The sequence below is a fragment of the Spermophilus citellus genome, assembly GCF_964194105.1.
Source record: "Spermophilus citellus genome assembly, chromosome: 1".
NCBI classification, from domain to species: Eukaryota; Metazoa; Chordata; class Mammalia; order Rodentia; family Sciuridae; genus Spermophilus; species Spermophilus citellus.
The window spans coordinates 88,104,104-88,122,123 of NC_138182.1; the positions used below are offsets into that span (position 1 = coordinate 88,104,104).

Consider the following 18,020-nt stretch of genomic DNA (forward strand, 5'->3'; position numbering starts at 1 on the left):
ATAAGGGGATATTTACTTCCACTTGTGGGAAGGTTAACATGTAATGTGCACACTGAGCCTTGAAGACGGAATAGCCTTGAATTGCCTAGTGAAGTGTAAGACTGGCTTTCCAGGCAGAAAGACCACTGCAAGTGGCATCCTAGGTATGGGAAACCTCCTGACATATTTGGGAGGAAATTCTGAGTGACAATCATTTATGTGAAGGCCCTGTGATAGGGTGTGGGTCAGAGTAAGCTAAAAGTTGGATAGGGCCATCTAGTGAAGGGCTTCATGTGACATGCCAAGAAATTTCAACTTTATTGTACAGGCAGTGAGGAGTGGCATGGCAGGTGTGTGTTTTAGAAAGAACTCCCAGGAAGCAAGAGGGGCTTGGAAGAGGAAAGCTGAGGCAGTGTGTCCCATGTCCAGGGACTGACATCCATCAGAGGCAGGGAGGGGCCACTGTAACCAGGCAGCAGTGGATACTTGGGCAAGGGAATGTGTGAGATTCTGGTCTGTAGAGGGTTGGGACAGCCTGAAGGACGATGGAGCTGGAAAACATGAGATTTTGAGGTAGATGGGAGGATGGTCATGTCAGAAAATGGCGGCAAGCCCAGGCTGTAAAGGGGAGAACCAGGCGCTTCCCTGGTGAAGCATCTGAACTCTACTACGGCTTTTGCTTCTCCCTGGCTCTCTTAGCACAACTCTGGCTTCACTGAACTACCCCAAATTTCTTGCCTCCATATACATACACATACTCAACACCTATATATACCCCTGACTCCCCTGTGTCCCTCAGTGTCCCTCAGTTCCCCATAGAATTTTCTTCCTGCCAGTCATCTAGAGAGCAGATTAAAGGCTTAATAACATGTTAGTGCATCTTTAGCATTGCTGGTACTCAAATTCTACTAGGCAACTCTGACAGTATGCCTGTACTTTTGGGAAGACCTGGTTGGGCAGGATCTCCTTTTTGAAGCCTCTCTAGTCTTGCCATCCACCCCTGCATTAGTCAAGTTTTCCAGAAAACAGAACCAATAGGTCATACAACAGTCCCCTTTCATTGTGTTACCCATGGTCAACTATAGTCAGAAAATGTTATTGGAAACGTCAGAAATGAGCAATCCATAGGCTTTAAATTGTGTACTGTTCTGAATAGAGTGATGAAATTTGTTTGTCCTGCTCCATCCTGGGATGTGAATCATCTCTTAGTCCAGGCTATCCCTATATGTTGCCCACCCTTAGTCACTTAGTAGCTAACTCAGTTATCAGTTTGTTGTGGTATCACAGTGCTTGGGTTTAAGAAACCCTTCTTTTACTTAATAATGGTCCCAAAGCACAAAAGTAGTGATGCAAAAGAGGCATCAGAGCATAAAACATAAAAGGACAGATTAACTCTAGTACTATGTGGAAATGCTACAGAGCATATAGGAAAAAGCATAGTATATGGAGAGTTGGGTACTTACTGTCTGTAGTTTCAGGCATCCACTGGGGGTCTTGGAACATGTTCCTCACAGACAGGGAGAACTAATATTATATATATATTATACAGATCTATGTGTGAGTGTATGTATACACACATGCGTTTTATACATGTACAAATATGGAGAGGGGGTGGGGAGAGAGAATCGTGAGTGCTAGCAAGTTCAAGGTTTGTAGGTTGGGCCCAGCAAGCTGGATACTCAGATAAATGTTGATATTGCAGTCTTAAGGTCAAAATTCTTGTTCTTTGCAAATTCAGCCTTTTCTCCTAAGGTCTCCACTGATTGGATAAGGCCCACCCACATCATTAACGGTTGTCTAGTTTAGTTGAGTTCTATGGATTTAAATGTTAGTTACATCTAAAAAGAGCTTCCTAGCAACTTCTAGAATGGTGTTTGACTTAACAGCTGGGCATCGTGGCCTACCCAAGTTGACACAAAAAATTAGCCCTTAGAAGATCCCCAATGAAGAGTTGATACATCCCTGTCTGAGACATTTTACATATTTTAATCCATTCCTGTAGTAATCCTATAAAGAGAGAAAATTCTTGTCATTTCACGGATTAGAATATTGAGATTCACTCAGGTTAACAGACAGTTAACCACACAATTCTGACAGCAGCATCCAGGTCAGACCCGGAGGCCCTGGGTTCTTTCTTCAGCAGTGCTAGGGTACCTGTGTATGAATGTGGCCTGAGTGCTCCAGTGGATCCACGTCCATTCTTGGTGTCCTGGGGCATTGGAAGCCAGGAAGAACATGTTTTTTGTTTGTTTCTGCAGTTTGGGGGATGAAACCCAGGATTTCTGTGTACCGAGCAAGTGCTGTACCACTAAGATACACCTCCAGCCCTAGAACTTGATTTTAATCCCAGATCTGCCAACCATGGGCAGCCGAGGGCCTGAGGCCATTTGTTTAACCTCTCGCTCAATCTTTTTCCCCTTGTAAAATGAGAACAATAAACCTCCCCTATGGGGTAGTTTCCATGATAAAATGAAATATTCAACATAATGCCTGACATGTAGTGATTATGCCCAAGACAACAACAGGACTAATAACAAGAATACATAATCACAAATTTATTTGGAATAAAATAAAATAACCATTTATATACCTAAAAAATTGTTTTCTTCCAGGATTTCTAAATAAATATTTCAGGTTGTGCATAGAGATAGATGTACAATCCCAAATTATTTCAGAATTTTAAAAGATGACTTCATGTGTTTGTTTATTGTTTACTTTTGTCTAATAACTCTTTACCTACTTCCATGTACATTTTTACTTATTCTTTTTTAAAAAAAATATTTATATTAGAATCAACACCCATAAATCAAAGGCATTTTGGTATATCAGGGACAAATCTTCAGAAACGGAAATGAGGAAAAATACCCCATTTTCAATAGCCTCAAAACAAAAACAAAAACAAAAACTTGGGAATCAACTTAAAGAAAGAGGTGAAAGATCTATATAATGAAAATTACAGAACCCCAAAGAAAGAAATCAAAGAAGACCTTAGAAGATGGAAAGATCTACCTTGCTCTTAGATAGGCAGAATTAATATTATCAAAATGACCATACTACCAAAAGCATGGTATAGATTTAATGCAATTCTGATAAAAATTCCAGTGAAATTCCTCATAGAAATACAAAAAGCAATCATGCAATTCATCTGGAAAAATAAGAGACCCAGAATAGCTAAAGCAATCCTTAGCAGGAAGAGTGAAACAGGTGGCATCACTATACCAGAATTTAAACTATACTACAGAACAATAGTAACAAAAACAGCAGGGTATTGGCACCAAAACAGACTGGTAGATCAATGGTATTACTCAGCAGAATAGAGGACACAGAGACTAACCCACAAAACTACAATTATCTTATATTAGACAAAGGCGCCAAGAACATTCGCTGGAGAAAAGATAGCCTCTTCAACAAATGGTGCTGGGAAAACTGGAAATCCATATGCAACAAAATGAAATTAAACCCCTATCTCTCACTATGCACAAAACTCAACTCAAAATAGATCAAGGACAGAGACACTGCATCTAATAGAAGAAAAAATAGGCCCTAATCTCTATCATGTGGGATTAGGCCCCAACTTCCTTATTAAAGACTCCTGTGGCACAAGAATTAAAATCAAGAATCAATAAATGGGATGGACTCAAACTAAAAAGTTTCTACTCAGCAAAAGAAACAGTCTGTGAGGTGAATAGAGAGCCTACCTCTTAGGAGTAAATCTTTACCCCTCACACATCAGATAGAGCACTAATCTCTAGGGTATATAAAGAACTCAAAAAGCTAAGCACCAAAAAAACAAATAACCCAAACAATAAATGGGCCAAGGACCTGAACAGACACTTCTCAGAAGATGATGTACAATCAATCAACAAATATATGAAAAAATGTTCAACATCTCTAGCAATTAGAGAAAGCAAATTAAAATCACTCTAAGATTTCCTCTCACTCCAGTCAGAATGGCAGCTATTATGCATACAAACAACAGTAAGTGTTGGTGAGGATGTGGGAAAAAAAGGTACACTCATACACTGCTGGTGGGACTGCAAATTGGTGCAGCCAATATGGAAAGGAAATTTCTTGGAAAATTGGGAATGGAACCACCATGTGACCCAGCTATCCCTCTCCTTGGTCTATACCCAAAGGACTAAAAAACAGCATACTACAGGGACACAGCCACATCAATGTTTATAGCAGCACAATTCACGATAGCTAAGCTGAGGAACCAACCTAGATGCCCTTCAATAGATGAATGGGTTAAAAAAAAAAAAGTGGCATACATACACAATGGAGTATTACTCAGCAGTACAAGAGAATAAAATCATGGCATTTGCAGGTAAATGGATGGAGTTAGAGAAGATAATGCTAAGTGAAGTTAGCCAATCCCAAAAAACCAAATGCAGAATGTTTTCACTGATTTAAGGAGGCTGATTCATAGTGGGATAGGGAGAGGAAGCATTGGAGGAATAGATGAATTCTAGATAGGGCAGAGGGGTTGGATGGGAAGGGAGGGGGCTTGGGGTTATTAATGATGGTGGAATGTGATGAGCCCTCACCTCCCGAACACATGCTTCTGTCACACAGTATGAAAACAGCCTGAAAACAGCCTCCTCCTTCTCTCTCTCCCCCGGAAGTCAGCAAAGACAGGTAGCAGAAGGAATGTTCCACAGTAAATTATGATGAAGAGTGTACAGATTTTCTCTAAATAAAATAAACAACAACACAAACACCCACTATGTTGTTCAATTACACATCTATTTATCTTTTAACTTGTGTAGGAAGAGCACAAACTTTATGGGAATCAATGCAGGACAGAATGTGAAGGAAGAAATAATTTTGTTGCAGTTATGGTGACACTCACCTGTAATCCCAGCAACCTGGGAGGCTGAGACAGGAGGATAGCAAGTTCAAAGCCAACCCCTGAAACTTAGCAAGACCCTATCTCCAAATAAAAAAAAGGGCTGTGAATATAGCTCAGTGGTATAGTGTACCTGGATTTTTCAATTCTCTGTATCAGTTAGTCAATAAGCAAACAAAAATTTGAAGGTAAATAAAAGAAGATATAATTTTGAAATACTTACAGAGATTGATGGCCACTAAAAATGACTGAGAAATGGTTTCACAGGCCTGATTAAAAGAGTATTGATGGTGGAATTCATCCTTTGAACCCCATCACAGTCACTTCTAACTGTGTAACCAGGCTAGCAAAATGGAAATTAATATCAACAAGTATTATTACCAAACAAGTATTATTTTATGAAGACGTTTACATATAATTTCACTGAATGCTCCCAACATCTCTGGGTGGTGGGTGCCATTATTATTCCTATTTTTCTAATGAAAAACAGCGAAGGCTGAGACAATACCAAGTGCTGGGAGGGTAGAATGCCTGGAATACTCTTTTTATCACTTGTGAGACTGCAAACTAGTCCAACCTACTGAAGCCAAAGATATGCAATGCAAATCCTATGACCCACCAATGCCACTCCTGGAGTATACTCCAAAAAAAGGATGATTTCTTTCTTTTCTACTAAAAGCATGCTCAAAAATGTTCATGATAGCTTAATAACCCCAAGTAGAAAAGACCTAATTATTCATAAACGATAGATAGGACATAATATATTCAAACAGTAGAATATTTCATAGCATGGAAAAGAATGAACTAGTGTTACACACAATTACATGGATGAATCTAGACATAATGTAAACTAAAGGAAGTCAGAAATAAAAGATGCAACTAAAAAAATTATATAAAAAAGAATACATCCTGCATAAGCCCATTTATATGAAGTTAAAAAATAAAACAACCCAAAAGTAGTTTATAGTGCCAGAGGGGAGAGTTATGTTTACCCTTGGTGTGGCAGGCTTTGCTAACCAGGAGGCACCTGAGGGAGTTTTCTGAGGAGCTAGGAATGTTCTATATTTTGATCTAAATTGTGGTTACATTAGTATTGTATCAGTTTTCTTGCTGTGGAACAAACTTAGTGCATTAAAACAACACAGATTTATTACTACTCTGAGTTTCCATGGGTCAAGAGCCTGGGGAAAACTCCATTGGGTCTCTCTTTCAGGGTCTCACAAGGGGGCAATCAAGTAATGATCAGGAAATTTGACTGAGGAAGAATTCACTCCCAAGCTCATTCTTGGTATTGGCAGAATTTGTTTCTTTGGGATTGCGTAAGTGAGAGCCCCAGCTTCCTGATGGCTGGTAGTGGGAGACTGCCCTCAGGTCCTAGGGCTGCCCACAGTTCCTTGCCTGGTAGGTTTCTCCAATGTGGCCACTTACTTTTATTAAGCTAGCAGTGAGTCTCTAACTCCAGTCACTAAGATAGCGTCTTATACAGCATAATATAATTACCGCAGTGACATCCTGTTACCTTTGCCATTTTCAGTGATTAGGTACAAATCACAGATTCTGTCTGCATTGGGGAAGAAAGGGGTCACATGAAGGCACAGACACTAGGTGATGATCTTTGGTGATTATCTTAAAGATTGTCTAACACATAGACATACACATGCATGCACGCACACCCACACACTCACCCAGCTGAACATGTGAGCTTTATGAGCCTCACAAAATCTAAGTAAAAACTTAATAAAACCCCCGAACGCTAAAAGAAATTAACTAATTAGCTCAGACTCACAGCTACTGGGTAGCAGAGGTAGGATTAAAATTTAGCTCTGTGTGATACCAAAATCTATACTCTTACTCTGAAGACTGAATGAAGGAACTTAAGTAAAGCCCAAATTCTGGCATACAGAATGGCAGTTACCACAATGATGACAAGCCAGTTCAGTTTTATTACTTGTACACATTACCAGTTTCATTTTGAAACATGTTGAGGGAACAGTTTGTGTTTCTCAAACAATGTAATAATCTAGAGGGTGCCAAAACCCCAGAGTTTCTTCCTAAAGACTCTACTCCAATTGACCTTGCTTACATGTATGCCTTTGCCCCTTTTTTCTTAAATCCTCAAGAATAAAATTCCATAAAGTTTTCCTAGCACATCCAATTGTTCATCTTCCCTTGCTGCCCAGGTCTAAAGGTCTGCTGCACATAGTCCTGAGTGAATATTCTGATCTGTGCTGTAATTCTCTATTTTAAAATTACTGATAATTGTCCCCTTCACTTGTTCCTTGTTATTCAAAGTCTACTTAGAAAGCAAAGGTGAGTCACCTTGTTCTCTCCCATCTGTTCTTCTGCATGTTTGAAATTGGGGCGTGGGGGGAGAACTTGGTTTTTAACTTGGGTAACTTGGGTTTTAAAATGGAAGCATTTGGTTGGGGTGAAATTCAAAACAGGTCACATGATTCATCTCAAATGATAGTCGTGGGCCCTGGTGGTTATTAGGAGTTCAGAATTTTGGAGTTGAAAGGAATTATTGTCTTAACACAAAATATAAACATCAGCCAAAAAGAACTGGCAGCATGCCAAGATTGTTAGATCCTTGATTTGGGGAACTAAGTTTTTTTTTTAAATCTTACTTGTAATGTTTTTAATGTAACATGCTTTTAAGCATATCATAGTAACTAATAGTTTATTATTATTATTATTATTATATTATTGATGTAGTACTTAATATGAACCTAGCATTATGTGAGATGTAATAACAAATAAATAACAAATAAATAAACAAAGTAAATAAAGTTTTAAAAAAATACATAGCTAGGGGCAGGGCATAGTAGCACATGCCTGAAATCCTAGGGCTCCAGAGGCTGAGACAGGAGGATTGGGAGTTCAAAGCCAGCTTCAGCAATGGTGAGGTGCTAAGCAACTCAGTGAGACCATGTCTCTAAATAAAATACAAAAAAGGGCTGTGGATGTGGCTTAGTGGTCAAGTGCCTGTGAGTTCAATCCCTGGTATCCCCCCAACCCCCACCAAAAAAAAAAAAAAAACAGCTAAATAAAGAAGCACATGATCTTTTTAGTGCTAAAAAAGGGACATGTTTCAGGTCTTATGCCATCAGTGGATATGAAGTATTTATTGCTACCAAGGAAAGTCAGGGAAGGAGTCAAAGAAATGAACTTGATTCAAAAGACCATGGAAATCAAAGAAAACCTGCGCCTGGGTATGTCTCAACTCCGTGCAGTTGCTTTTTAGTACATATTCTCTGCATATCAGGCAAGTCTGTTCACATAGATTGTTTCACTTAATCCCTGCCACAATGAGGGTAGGTATTTTATTTCTACATTGCAGATGAAGAAATGAGGGTCCCAAGTAGCTTGATTAAGGCCTCATAGTTAGTGAAAGGTAAAAGGAGGATTCTGTCTGAAATCTATCTCTAAAGCCAGTGCTCTGTCCCCAAGGGCAGAGATTTTGTTCTTGAAGAGTTAAGTGCATATATACTATGCCATAATGAAGAGGTCCAAATGATAAAATAAAATATGTTACATGAGGATATTGATTATGAAAATTTAATAAAGAGTTCAGGATTTTGGAAATTACTTGATTAAAGCAAAGAGAACTAGTTCTTACAGAGAATTGCTTTGGAAAAGTCCTCATCTTTCACCAGACCATGTCCACTTAAAAAGGGATTGGCGGAGGGACTGTGTTAACTTTCTGTCACTATGACAAATAGAAGTAATCAGAAGTAATCAACTTTTAAGGAGGAAAGGTTTATTTTGACTTATGCTTTCAGAGGTTTCAGTCCATGGTGACTTGGCCCTGTCCCTTTTGGCCTATGGAGGCCTGTTTACCTCATGACAGCTGAGAAACAAAGAGAGGAAGAAAGGGGCCAGAGTCCCAAGGGTCTCTCCACTCCATGACCTAACTTTTTCCTACAAGGCCCCATCTTTTAAATGTTTCATTCCTCTCCAAAATGCTGTGGACCAAGCACTTCAACATGAGCCGTAGGGGGACATTTCATATCCAAACAACAGCAGGAGCTTACAGAGCCCTCAGAATCATGCTGGGATCAGTCAGTTGCAGGGACAAAATCACCACCATCTTACCCTAAATCCCCATAGTTTTGTGCAAATTCTGGTTTGAAGCTGGGGACAATTTTTTTTTTCTTTTGATACCAGGGATTGAACCCAGGGACATTTGACCACTGAGCCACAACCCCAGCCTTTTTTTTTTTTTTTTTTTTTTTTAATATTTAGAGACAGGGTCTTGCTTAATTGCTTAGGGCCTCACTAAGTTGCTGAGACTGGCTTTGAACTTTCAATCCTCCTGCCTCAGTCTCCTGAACTATTGGGATTTCAGGTGGGCGCCCACCATGCCCAGCTGTCAATTTGTTTTTAATTGTAGCAAAATATATATAACATAAGATTTATCATCTTAACCATTTTTAAGTGTACAGTTTGGTGGCATTAGGTACATTCACATCTGTGTGTAACAATCAGCACTATCCATCTCCAAAACATTTCATTATGCAAATCTGGATCTCTGTATCCTTAAATAACTCCCCATTTCCCCCACCCCCTACCCCTGGAAATGCCCAATTCACTTTTTTTTAAAAATTTTCTTTTAGTTGTAGATGGACATAATCTCTTTATTTATTTATTTTTATGTGGTGCTGAGGATTGAACCTAGTACCTCAAACATGAGAGGCAAGTGCTCTACCACTGAGCCACAACCCAGTCCTCCCAATTTACTTTTGATTTCTTTGGATTTGAGTAGTCCAGTAGTAGTTCATCTAAGTAGATTCATATATTGCCTTTTTGCTTATGATTTCACTCAGTGTAGTGTCTTCAAGTTCATCCAGGTTTCAAGTTGGAATTTTCTTTATTTTTAAAGCTGAGTAACATTCCTTTGCATGCATATACCACATTTTCTTTAGTTTTGCATCCATCTATGAATACGAGTTGCTTCTACCTTATGGCAATTGTGCACAATTCTGCTATAAACATGTTGTATGAGTATCTGTTTGAATCTATGCTTTCGTTTCACTATAGCCCCAGCAGTGGAAATGCTAGATCATATAGGGATTCTAATTTTTATTTTTTGAAGGATCAACATACTATTTTCTTTTTTTTTATTAGTTGCTCAAAACATTACAATTAGTTCAACATACTATTTTCCATAACAACTGTGAGGACAATGTTATACCTGTCATCATCTTCTCTTTCTTGTGGCTGACCTTCCCATCTGTGTTCCCTCTCAACCCTGGTGTGAAAGCATCCCTTTCTCTGAGCAGATGGGTTGTCTCTGCAGATAGTTCCCTGGAGCTGAATCCCGGCCTGTCCCTTCTGTGCTCTCCAGAACCACTGGCCTTGACATCCTTTCCTGGGCAAAAAGCAAAGACAATGTTTTCTTTTCCCTGCCCAAATTATTTGGTCCCTTCTCACCCTCCCCTAAGTAAACATTTATATGTTGAGATAATTTGATAAATGCCAAACATTATTTTATCATTCTAGGAAGCTTCGGACTAGGTCTCTGCTCTAAAGCAACCATGGAATTAAAGATGGCCAGCCCACCTTCTCCATTCTATTCAAAGACAGCCACTATTTATTTAGCATTTGACCGTGCTAAGCACTGAGCTAGGACTTTACATACATCATCATCACACTTAATCTTCACCACAATATATCACAGATGAGGAACTGGTCATAGTGAGGTTAAGGAATTTTCCTGAAATCACAGGGCTAGAGAACAGAAGAGGCACACAGTCTTGGGGTTTACTTTATGCTGCAGGGGCAGTTGTGGGTCAACTAACCTCATTCGTTCCATTCCTACCTTCCAAACAAACACAATGCTAGAGACTGATAGATGAAGATAAAACATAAGCAATATTTCTGATAAAGTCAACTGGAGTATGTGTGCATAATTCTTGCTGATCTTTCAATGCCCCCCTTCCCCTTCTAGATCTAGACATGAAGGTGCTCCCTCTGGATGACAGCCTGGTCTGTGGTGTCCAACACTGACCCCAGATTACTCTTTGCGGTGGTCTAGGTGGAAAGGTTAAAAAGACAGTTAACCTTCTTTGCGATTGATAAGTTAATAAATTAGGTTGGTTCTATCAATGTAGATAGAAATGGATTTCTCCCAACAGTCAGTAGAAGGTGCGGCAGAAACTAGAATTCTTATCTTGTAGAAGATACTCAAAGAAAAAACCTGAAATGTGGAGAAAGGAGTTTCTCAGACGGAAGGAAGAGAAACTCCTGCTGAATTAGGGGGAGGGAACTTTTAGCAGACTGAATCCAGCAATTCTTCTCCAGAACTTTGAGGGGAACTCAGTACTGCTTTCTTCATAATGTTTAAAAGCCGGTGCAGGAAATCAAGTCCTGGCTCCATCACTTATTAGCTGTGTGACTTTAGATATTCATCCAGCCTCTCTGAACTTAGTTTTCCCTATCTATCAAATGAGAATGATAATCATTTTTTAATGTTTTAAGATAATGAATGTAAAGCCCATAAGCTATTAAGAATTCACTGAATATTAAGGGGAAGATAGATTATAATTTCTATTGCATGACAGGAAAAAAAACTCTTGGTGAAAGTTTCTATCCCTGGATACTCTCCTGTAGAAAGCAACAGTGCTGTTATGAACAATCTTAGATGAAAATTTTAAATTGGCTACTGTTAGAATTTGAGCTGCTAGTTAAACTTGGGTACTAGCAGATCAGCAGAGAGGAAAAAAGACAAGAGACCCTGGGAGGTTCCCATTTGTGGGGAACAATGGAGTGCAGATGTCAGCTTTGTTTGCAGGGCTGAGTGATGGCCAGACATGTAGGCAGGGAGAATGGCCTCTATCAGATACAGGTTTTTGTTGTTGTTTTTTAGTTAGAAGTCATTTAGATACTTAGATTCCTTGTAGAATAATGGAAATGGAAAAAAAAGTCAAAAAACCAAAAAACTCTAGATATCTGGCCCTGATCTCTCAGATTAAAAAAAGTGAGAATTAGAGTTATATGGTATTAACCCATGTGGTGCACATAGCTAGATAGCGAGTGTGGAGGTTAGTACCCAGTCTGTCTGTATCAAATCAATTATTTTTCTCTTGAATCATCCTGACTTCCTCTAACAAGTTTAAAATTGGAACCCAGAAATACATTTTATCCCAGGAGCTCATGGAGCTCCACTGAAATCCTGAAAAATGTTTATTTATTTGTTTTAAAGGACAACTAACAATTATCAGGCACCCATATATATTAAGATGATATTAAGAGTTTTAATTCCCCAACCAATGAAGAAAGGGAGCTACCACTGTCAGCTCCACACTGAACAGGAAGCTGAAACTTAGCTTACTGAGGGTCACTCTGGGTGTCTGAGAGGCAGGATGCTTTTAGTTCAAGTCTGTTTGATTCTACAGAAATCTACTCATTTAAATGCCAAACCTATTTTCCCAAGGATGTGGTTTCAAATATAATGGTTTCTTTGCTAAAAAAAAAAAAAAAAAAAGCATTGTATGTAAATATTAATAGTGGTTTCCAAGCAGGCAGAAACAATCTTTGGAAACACAGATGTTTTTAAAAGAAAAATCAAAACCTACTGCTCAGATTTAAGTTAATTCTAACGAGATACTAAAAAAACTTTCAAGTTAGTCCTTGATACTCTTTTTTTAACAATATTAAGACGGGTTTCATTTATGAGGGCTTCTTGCAGATCTTGTTAGTTACATAAAATAGAAATAAAATGGAATATTTAATTATATTATCTTTCATGCTGTGTCTATAAAATTTTCCACAGCTTATTTTTTAGAATATTTTTTCTGCTTTTAACATACATGCTCATTGTCAAAAATTTGGGGAACTAAAAGAATAAAATAAAATCTGCCCATATTTTTACCACGTAGTAATACTACTTTAATATCTTGGCGTGTTTTAATTGGTAGCCTATTTTTTAGAACAGTTTTAGGTTTACAGAAAACTTAGTGGAAATTGTACTGCTCTGATATACTCTCCCTCATACTCCCTCCCTCCACACAGTTTCTTGTATTGTCAACAGTATTAGTCCTGCACATTTGTTACAACCCATGAGTCAATACTGATAGGCTATGAACAACTACAGATCATGGCTTATAAGAGGTTCATTCTATGTTTTGACAAGTGCATAATGACATATACCCACCATTATATGATCACACAGGTTAGTGTTTTCAATATTTAAAACAACAATTAATTGATTTTCATTGGGCAATATATTAATTGTCCTTTTGTCTAAAAATTGTGGTATTCAATTGTAAAAGTAATACATGTTTATAATAATCGTGCTTGCACATCATAACCAATCAATGGAATCATCTTAAAAACTACACTTTTTAAAAAGAATGCACTTATTTTATGAATTCCATTAGTTGTGTAACAGGAAATAATCATGGAACATTTGGGGCACAGAAGGGTTTGCATCCCCTCTGTGGTTTTCATGTGAATCAATGATTAGGACAAATAAGAAAGGGGATGGTCCTTTGAGTTCACTGAAACACCCTCACAAGACGTGCCCCAGGCCATGGGGAAACCAGTAGGTTGAAGCATCCTCACCTTGGGGTTCCTTCCCTTCACTCTGAAATCAAGCGCAGCCTTCGCCCCACATGAACTACAGGCAGAAGTGGGGCTAGGAGTGGGGACCCTTGCCCAGGCGAAGAGGCGGCTTCTCCCTCTTCAGGCGGACCCTGGAGTTCGCTGTGGGTGGGAGTAGGAGAGGAACCCGGCTGGGGGTGGGGTGGGGCAGCCGGCGAGCTGCAGTGGGGGGTAGATGGGAGGCTGGAAGAGAGTCGCGCTGGGTAGGGGGCGTTGTGACTGGAGAAACCGGGATGGGGCGTGGTAGGGGGGTAATTTTTTGGATGGGGTGAAGTGAGAGTGGGGAGGACTCCGGGGTGGAGCTGGATCTCAGGATGGAGTAGAGTGGAGGAACTGTGCAGAAGGCAAGGCCTCGGGGTGGTTGCCAGCGAAAAGCCGCGCCACCGGGCAAGGCCAGGGGGTAGAGCTGGGCCCGAGGTGGGGGGGGCGGTGTGAGCCGAGCAGGGGCGTGGCCTGAGGTGAATCGGCGGGGCGTGCCGGGGCTGGGGGCGTGGCCGGAGGGAGCTGGGCCGGGGGGCGTGGTTTGGGGGAGCCGGCGGTGGCCGGCGGGTGGAGGCTCTGCTCCGCGCTTTCTCCCGCGGCTGTCCCAGAGCCTCCAGCCCCGAGGCCGCGCCGGAGAGAACCCGGCGAGCTCGGGGCTCTGCTGGCCTGGAGCAGTCCCTGGGGCGCAGGGACGTCTTGGAGACGTTGGCTCTGAAGGCTCCGTCAAGTGGAGATGGCGCGAGGTGAGGCTGCACCGGGGGCGCTCGGGTCTGCCCGGCGCGGGCTGTTGGCTGGGCACGCGGGGAGTAAGTGACGGCCTCAGTGACTTGAGGGTCTACTGCTCTCAACTCCTCCTCGCGGTTCGTGGGCTCTGCCTCGGCTGCTCACCTTTTGGGCCGCTGTTTGTGCTCCCTGCCGGGCAGTGGTTCCTTGGCGCCCTCCGGCTTTTCCAGCAGCATTGCCTCGGGTCAGAGCGTGCGTGTGGTGTTCTGGCAAGAGGCGGTTTCCTGCTGGACCCGTCCAGGGATTACCCTGAAACTCTACCCCGCGCGCCCTGCTCACTGGCCCCGGTCTGAGGGGGTGGCGTCGGGAGAACGGACAAAGGTTGAATAAACCCTTGGCTGCTGAGAGACTCCTTTAACGCTCTGCTCACTTCAGCGGCACGACCTGTGCTTCCAGAGGACCGGTCGGGGATGCGGTTGGAGAACTCGGCTTAGAAAGCAAGTTTTTCCCCCAGTTCCCTACTGGGGCTTATTCCGGGAGAAAGACTTTGGGACTTGATGTCTGTCCTTACTTGACTGAAAGGGAGTGAGCTGGCAGAGTTGGTTTGGCACCATTTCTGTTCAGGAGGTGGAAGAATTATTAGTCCCAGGAAGGTAGAAGCCGGCGCTGCTGCCAGCATCAGGGGGAACTCAGGTGACCTGTGTTGGCGGGCCACCCATCTGACTGAGCAGTTCAGGATCGGAGCAAATTTCCCTCCCTCCAATTGAAAAAAAAAAAAAAAATCAAAGCCAGCAAGTCTGGGTTAGTTGCTTCCCAGCGTTGGATAATTATATTGATAAATAGAATAATTGTTTGATATTTATTTAGCATTTGTAACCATGGTTTCCCAAGTCTGCACCTCAACTCATTTTCTGTTGCCTAGTGTTTTCCTCCCTATTAACTCCTCCAGATCGCCCAGTTCTTTGCCCTCTTTTATTCTTACTAACAGGCAGGGAAATTTCATCCTATTTTAAGTTTTTTGTTTTTTTGTTTCCACTCTATTTTCTTTCCCACCTTTCTTAACAAACGCCCAGTTTCTCTTTTAGTCTCCCCTCCCCCCACTTTTAAACTTCCTCACAGCATTGTTCTCTGGTTAATTATGCACCCCTCCATGTGCTGCAGAACCTTGTTCTCTGCCCCTTCCCCATCCTCAGGCTCTTTATGTGGCTGTTTCTTCTTATCCAATATTTTAATTTGCATCTACCTTCTTAGGCCCCCTAATTTGCCATTCTTCACCTCTCTCCCAGTTCTAAGATTCATTATATCCTTTATTTTTGCTCCTTTGCTTGTTTGGGTGTCCCATCCTGTCCCCCCTACCTCCTCCTTCTACAGGCACTTTCTTCCCATTTACCTGCTTTTTCCTGGCAAGTGTTTTCTCCAGCACTCTCCCTGCTGCCCTTGTAAGCACATCTGGTCTCTGGTCCTTCTGTTGTGCTTTTTCACAGTCCCTTAGCATCCCTAGGTTCCTTTTCCTCCTTTCCATTTAGCACTCCATTATCTTGCATACATCTGTATTTCAGAATGTCTAGGAGGAGACATTCTGACGAGGAGGAGGGGGCAGCTGCATTTCCTCAGGAGTGATCTGGATCTCAGGACCTTCCCATTTGCCACTGTTTCTTTTCTTTCTTTCTTTTTTTTAGCAGAATAGCACGTATAGTTCTTGAATGATGTTAATACTGATATTAATATGATTATTAGGTAGCATTTATTAAACACTTGCTGTGTGCTAAACACTGTTCTGAGGGTTTACATGTAGTTAATACTCATTTAAAATCCTCTTTATATCCCTGTAATGTAGAATCTACATTGTCCCTATTTTACCAATGAGAAAAGGGAACTCAGAAAAGTAACGGACTAGGTTTCTCATGGCTATACAGTGGTGGAAACCCTCTTCTCACTAGGCACAGAGCTTCCATGCCATAGGACTGGCCTCTCAAACTCAGGCATGCTTGGAGTTTAGCTTTATAAATGAGGTCATTATTTGACATGTTTTATTTAGTCTGCTATGTACACTTGTTGAGGACACAAACTCTTATAGGACCATGCTGGAGAAAATTTGGAATGCCTGGTGTTCTCTAGAATGCCTGAGGATAGTGCCTGGGCTGTCAGTTCACCTGTGCCTTCTGTCTGCTTTCCCTCAGCCAGGAAGAAAAAATGTCATAAAAAAGACCATTGCCAATCATCTCCTGTGTGGTGAAAGTTCAGTTTCACTTTAGCTGGATGGACTTTGGGGTCCCTGAGAACTGTGTGATTTTATAAGACTTGTTTATTTCTGTTTCATTGTGCAATCTTGAAGCCTTGATCAAACATTTCCTTGTTAGTTTTCACCCTCCTAAGAGTTGGAGGCAAGTATTTCTACATTTACAGATACCGAGATAGACTGTTGTTGAAGTTATATACTCTGGTAGCTGGAAAGAACTTCACATTCCACAGATGAAGAATCTGTGGCCCAGAGAAATAAAATGACATATCCAAGGGGAAGCAGCAGAGGAGTAGAGCTGCCCATGGGGCTCTATAGCTTGGTGGGTTGATCTCTCTGCTGTTGAAAGTGACAAACTGTCTTTCCCTTCCCTTCCATTCCTTTCCCTTCACACTTTTTTTTTTTTTTCCGTGTAAAAGCTAAATATTTTGAAATGTTTGCTTTTGAGACATGTAATGGCATAATTATGATCATAATATCACAGAAATATAAATTTAGATGTTTTAGAAAGAACTATTTCTAAAATGTAAGGAAAGAACACCAAAGGTACGTGGCATTAGTACAAAGCAGGTACACAATTTTCTTCTCTGTATTGCAAATCAAACAGCAATGAGAGAGAAAGCAAGTCAAGGGCAAGAGTACCTGCTGTTCTTGTATTGCCACCTCCCTGCCCCACAGTCTTCTCTGGGTTCCTACCTGTGCCCTCTTTGTGATTCTCCGCACCTTCAGAGAGACACAAGAGTCCTGTTTATATATGATGCCCGACTCCTTCCAGAACAACTTTTCTGGGCAGAATTAAACCCTGCTGCTCTAAGGTGTGCATTGTGTGTAATGGCTTCACTAGTCTTCTAGACTTCTAGAGTGTAGCAGGTGGCCATGGACCCCTTGGGAGAAGAGAGGAGACTTTTTTTTTTTTTTTTAAAGAGAGAGAGAGAGAGAGAGAGAGAGAGAGAGAGAGAGAGAGAGAGAGAATCCTAATATTTTATTTTTTAGTTATCGGCGGACACAACATCTTTGTTTGTATGTGGTGCTGAGGATCGAACCCGGGTCGCACGCATGCCAGGCGAGCGCGCTACCGCTGAGCCACATCTCCAGCCCGAGACTTTTTTTTTTTTAAAGAGAGAGAGAGATAATTTTTTTAATATTTATTTTTTAGTTTTCAGCAGACACAGCATCTTTATTTGTATGTGGTGCTGAAGCTCGAACCCAGCGCCGCACGCATGCCAGGCCAGCGCACTACCACTTGAGCCACATCCCCAGCCAGGAAACTTTTTTTTTAAAGACTTTTTTTTCTAAATATGGACACAATATCTTTATTTAATTTATTTTTACGTGGTGCTGAGGATCGGACCCAGTGCCTCACATGTGCGAGGCAAGTGCTCTACTGCTGAGCTATAATCCCAGCCCCTGGAGGAAACTTTTGAGCACATTTTTGGCCGTGTTTTGTGTCCAGATGAGGATTGTGTGGTGCCCAAAGCTCCATCATCAGAGGTGAAGCTGAGACTTGAACTGAGGATTGCCTGGCTTAGGAGATCCGTGTGCATCCTTCTATAGCCTGTGACTCCCTGAGACAGAAAAGCTATTACAAAGCTTTTTACACCTTTTACCAGGTAGATGGTTCCTACTTGCTGAGCTGAGGAAGAA

The 18,020-nt window shown here is 41.2% G+C and overlaps 1 protein-coding gene across 1 annotated transcript in view; it reads left to right on the plus strand.

The window, feature by feature from the left end:
• The first annotated feature begins 13,959 nt into the window (after positions 1-13,959).
• Positions 13,960-18,020, plus strand: part of SPATA13 (spermatogenesis associated 13) — a 147,762-nt gene continuing 143,701 nt past the window's right edge. Inside the window, exon 1 of the mRNA XM_081277705.1 lies at positions 13,960-14,157. The gene's annotated coding sequence lies outside the window, so the exon portion shown is untranslated. The remainder of the gene's footprint in view (positions 14,158-18,020) is intronic.